Here is a 6,000-nt window from a genome sequence, read left to right on the forward strand (position 1 = left end):
AAATGCACTATGAAAAATGAAATATATTAAAAGCACGTATTTTGCACGTATGTATTTTGTCCATATTTCAAACAGCCTTTTTGTCATACATCTGGTTAAGAAGTTCCATTCAGTACCTCTGATGAAAAACTGTGCCCCCCCCCCCCCCCTCCAGCATTTAAGTTGCACATTGCTGGTGTAGATTGACTGACTGACCAGCCAACCAATCAACAGTGACCAAAACAATACATGACCATACAGTAGGAAGAAGCCTAAATAATGTTGCTAACAACCAGTATAGAGTACGTCTTTTTTTCTATATGTCATAATCTCTGACTTTAAGAAAATAAAAAAATAGGAAGTCAAGCAAACTTGGCTGGCATAATGTGTCCTGATTTATGCGACTGATCTGTGGCAAAAATAACCGCCGTGTCTTTTCTGCTTTCCACAGCTGCAGCAGCTCTATAATGACGTCCGAGCAGGGCTTCTGGTGTCATTTTAATGGCACCGATGGCCATTAGTTTAATAAAGGGGAAACTTTAGGCCAGGTGGGTCATGCAATTAAAGGAGGAAAAAGTCAAATCCGCGCATCATTAAGAGGAGAAGTATTGTCTCTTGTCTGGGAAAGGGGAGCCTTAAAGTGTCATTTATCCACACAGTCGTTAAAATTACTGCCTCTTAACAAGCAGAGCAATTTTAAAGCTTCCCACGCGTACACACAAAATGAGTGTTGTTATTCTGTGGGGGATTTTAAGGTGCATTGTTTTCTAAGAAGGATGTTACGCTCAATTAATAACTCAAAATGATGCCTCCAAATCATTTCCATCATTCAGTGAATAAAAAATAAATCACAGCCTTGCTTTTGGTGCTCACAGATGGAAGTCGCTGACAAGTTCATGTTGCCTGGCTTGGCGGCTGTCATTGATCTCGTCGTGCCGGAAGAGCTCACCTGGAAGCTAACGCGCACCCGATGCATCTGACGTTCCGATGCAGTGGATCCGAGACGACGGAATATCCGCCCCCCCCCCCCCCCCCCCCATCGATTCCTTATGTCTTTATTCTGCTCCCTCCACACTAATTCCTCACACGAGGGCTGATCTCGGGCCTTGCACCGATTGCAGCGGAATAACTGGGAGCGCTTTCGATTGGCTGCCAACATGCCCGCTACAAGAATGCCAAGGCTTTAATGAGTGGATTCTTGAAGAGAAGGGAGGATTTTTTTGGGGGGGTAATTCTCTTGTGCCACAACACAATTATCATAATCCCTTCGTCGTCGCAAAACCGAGCTCTTGGGTTGCTCGTATGTTTCGGCACGTGCTCTCGGCATTGAGCGCTTCAATTTGGACTGGCGCACGCTCTAAATGCTAACCGGCATGCTTCTCCTTGAGCCTGCTCATCCCCAGCCTGAAGCTCTGTGCTCAAACTCGCCTGTCAGTCACAGCCCTTATGTCTCAGGGGGTGGGGGGACTGATGCCCAGTCTACAACCCTCAACATGCGGCTGGAAATGTTCTGGAGCGATCATCCATCCATCCTCTATTGTGGATGATCTAGCATTTCTTTCGATAATATATGCGAAGCTTACCTCTTCATTCTCCAAGGTAGTAACAGTGGGAAGTTTAAAAGATAATTTCTTGAAGTTCATGGAGAACTTTGTTGTTTTGGTAACATCCACCTTTTATGGGGGCGGCATGGCTCAGTGGTAGAGTGCTTGACTCCCAAAGCAGAGGTTGTGGGTTCGATCCCATGCCATTGCGACCATGTGAGTAGTTGAATTTAAAGCGCTGTGAGGGTCTGGTTACATGGAAAAGTGCTGTTAATGTAACATTTGCCATTTTGGTTTTGGCCAAACAAGATTTGTGTAGTGTTTGATTACTGTGCAAAATTTTAAAGAGTGAGAGGGACCCATACACGTTTACATATTTTTAGATGTCTTATGAAACAGTATGGACTGACAAAATATAAATAAATAGATACATTTGCCAAATTGTGACTTATGAGGTTTCGGCCTGACGTCAGCGATAGCCATGTCACAATGACCAAGAACTTCATGGATTTGGAATTACGTGCCGAAAACTTTCCGGGCTGGGTCACGGCACTGGCAAATTGTGAAGAAGTCTAAAAGTTTTTGCCGTGTTTTTTTTTTTTTCGCGTCCCTCTCACTTTCATGATTGTTTCACAGCTATTACACTCCACTGGGCTAGACAAAGTTTAGGTATTCTTGTCGATGCACGCAGCTTGGAGCAGTTGAAAAGCCGAGATTTGCGCCGTTGTGGGTGTGAACGCAGCTGACTTGATTCACCCCCCAATCGATTGGGCTCTTCTCATTCCCTTTAAAGTCAGGGCGGTGAGCGAATGATGTAAAGTTGGCTAGAGAAATCACAGCTCTGTGAAATGGGCACTTGGAGACCACCTTCCACACCGATTATTCGTATCCCTTGTGTGACAAAGGGATGGGAGAAAGGCGCAGGTACCGAAAATGTCACTCGCCCCTCTCCTTGTTTCAAACAAAGTTTATTAATTGTGTTCTAACTTAACATGGTTTCATATAGTTAGCATAGTATAGTATAGTGGTTTTCAACCGTTTTTTAGTGACGTACCCCCTGTGAATTTTTTTTGTTTGCCAAGTACCCCCTATCCAGCGCAAACCATTTCGGATTGAAAAAAAAAAGACTTAAAACTGAGTGCTGCATCGTCTGATTTATTAAACTTTGGAATTCTATTTGTATTTATGTGGTCTCTTGGAACTATTTGGAAATAAAACAATATAACAAAAAAAAAAAAAGATGTGTGCACATAAAAAAATATTAACAACAGTAAGTGTCCTCCTTTGGGATCATAGTAAAGCTCTGTTCTGAAAAAATTATAAATAATTAACTGAATTTTAAATAAAGTTTTCAAGTGATTGACGGGTGATTCTGGGTGGCATCTGACAAGTTGGGTCGAACCATTCGGGTATGGGGGAGATGCTGGCTTTTTAGGATACTGAAATTGAATAGCCTACTGAATATAACATTTATTTTATGAACTAATATTTTTCAGAAATATTGACATAATATAATATAATATAATATAAATATTGACTTTTAAAATATATTTTAAAATCTCACGTACCCCCTGTAGTACCTTCATGTACCCCCAGGGGTACACATACCTCCATTTGAGAACCACTGGTATAGTATACAGTCATAGTGCATTGCGTGGTCACTTGTTGCTATGCAGAATTCGCAGGGCTTTATTATAACCACCTTATTGGCCAAATAAAAGAATTGGCACATGCCAACCGGGGACAGGAACAAGTCACACTAATCTTTATAGCCTACTTCATTCATATCCATTCATTTCACAATCACTGCTCTGTATTATATGTAAAATCCATTAAGAAAATCAAACTCTGCTGTAATGATGATTCATTTTGACATCCAATAGGAAGTCTGGTGCGCCATCCCGTGTTTCTCATGCAATGGCCTGCATATTAAATCCATGTTTCCGGTTTCCGGCACGAGGGCTCATCTCACCGAGTGTCGTCTCTGGTGTTCCACGGCCGTCAGAATGATGCAAGATGTATGATTTGTCTTTCTTGGCGAGTTTACATCAGCTCATCCTTTGAGAGGCGCTTACAGGAAGTATGCGAAGCCGCCATTTACACAGTGGAACAGCTTAGTGATTCCCTTTTCCCCTTTACATATGTATGGGGAACTTAATCTCCCGCACACAGAGGCATGCATTGAATATGAACGTGTGACAATGTGACAATGTGTTTGGATAGCTGGGGAGCGTCGTTCTCAGGCGTGCCTTTATCCTCCCATCACAAGGTGAAGAAGAAGAAAGATATGTTGTGCTTGCACAAACATGGCTTCACAAAAGTGATTAGCGCGCAGCCTGTCAGAAAGTGAAGAGCACGTGAAGACGACGGCCTGTCACGCTCGCATGAAGAATCCTCTTCTATAGGAGGCACACTATTCTGGTCCGACGGTGAGGTGCTTTTAAAAATAGTTACCACCTACATGCGAAGGATGAGTAATCTCAGATCTTGGGTTTTGAAGGACTTTTGGTTGGACGTGCCATTAACTCGTTCATTGCCATTGACGGCTATAGACGTCAAAAATTCATCTGATCTATTTCTATTAGTTTAACATTTTTCCCACTTTTGTTAGCAAGATTTATGAAAACCTAGATTTTTTTAATTGTATTAGAACAGATATAAAACTTGTGATTGATCGTGAGTTAACTAGTGAAGTCATGCGATTAATTATGCCTGATGCCCTTAATTTTTTAAATAATCTTTTCTTAAAAAAAAAAAGATTATAAAAAAAAAATTAATCACATGACTTCACTAGTTAACTCACAATTAATCACACATTTTATATCTGTTCTAAATGTACAAAAAAATTCTAGGTTTTCATACTCTTGTCAACAAAAGTGGGGAAATTTTTTTTAACTAATAGAAATTGTTCAAATTAATTTATGACGTCTATAACCGTCAATGGCAGTGAATGAGTTAAAGGGGAAGTCAAGCCCCCAAAAATTATTGACAATAGTATGTTGTATGTGACCTCACTAGTCTAAACATGAAATTCGGATTAATATTACATTTGTGGAATATGAGTCGTGAAGCAAAATCCAGCCATTTTCATCCATCTCAGGGGGCGGACATTTTGCCACTTGCTGTCGACTGAAGATGACAGCTCGGCTTCCTAACACAGGTGAGCTGTGATTGAGCCCTGAGCAAAATTGATGTCATCTTCAGTCGACAGCAAGTGGCAAAATGGCCGCCTCCTGAGATGGATAAAAATGGCTGGATTTTGCTTCACAACTCATATTCCACAAATGTAATATTAATCAGAATTTCATGTTTAGACTAATGAGGTCACATATAACATTTAGTGTCAATAAACGTGTAAGGTTGACTTCCACTTTAAGTTGCCACAAGCATGACATGAGTTATTCAGATTCAGTTTGGTTCGATGAACTAGTAAATGATTTAAATATAAAATATCCCCTAAAATTGGATTTCATTTTTAAATATTTCTTGCCACAACTCCAACTTTGTCTTTTACATCTCATTTACAATCTGTTACCCTCAACAGATGCACCACTCCAGAGCTGCTTCCAAGAAGTGTGCGGACTAAGAAACCCTCAATTGAGAACATATTGGCACCCATTAACCAAAACTATCATCTTTCCCTTAATGAGAAGAACACACACACACACACACATGCAATTTTTCACTTTCTCTTGCTAGAGTGTCAATCATTCCCCGCCGGCGGTCTCGCCGTAGCGCCGCTTCCCCCTGCGCCGTTATCACCGTGGAACCATTTTTAGAAATCTGTGGGGCAGTAAACACAGTTGCCATGGAAACGCGGCCCAGACACACATTGATAAGCGGATTGGAGCAGCTGTATTTCTCTGATGACTAATGAAAGCTCAAAAAAGCGGTGAGGGGTTTCATCTGGCAAGTACAATTAAACGCAGCCAATAGAAATCGGTTTGATTCCTCATTACGGAGCAGATAACAAACCACTCTTATCTGGCTCGTACCACAACGCCCAAGCATTTCCTATTAGATTTTGACTTTCTAAATGGACATATTGAACTTTTGCTAGCTGTTCTCATAGGAGGGGGGGTGGGGGGGGGGGGGAGGGGGGGGGGCACTCAGAGACACTTTCATTTGGCAGCCATCAATCATTTTGAGCAGATGCATACTGCTACTATTAAAGCTTGTTTAAAAACTATGGAGGACCAAAACTGCCAAAATTCAAAAATTAATAAATGACTAAATAAATAAATAAATGACTAAAAGTGAAAATAAAAACGGATAGAAAAAAATGCCCCAAAAATACATATAAATGGAAATAAAATTATAAATATATATATATGTACACACATAAATACATTTGTATTTAATTTTTGAATATTTTTTTTTATTTTCGCTTTTAGTCTTTTACTTATTTATTTTGTCATTTATTTATTTTGAATTTTTGGCAACTTTGGTCCTCCATAAAAAAAAAAAAAGAATCAAG

Source organism: Leptonotus elevatus, chromosome 12 (genome assembly GCF_054856555.1).
Source record: "Leptonotus elevatus isolate MCC_2025b chromosome 12, RoL_Lele_1.0, whole genome shotgun sequence".
Taxonomy (NCBI): domain Eukaryota; kingdom Metazoa; phylum Chordata; class Actinopteri; order Syngnathiformes; family Syngnathidae; genus Leptonotus; species Leptonotus elevatus.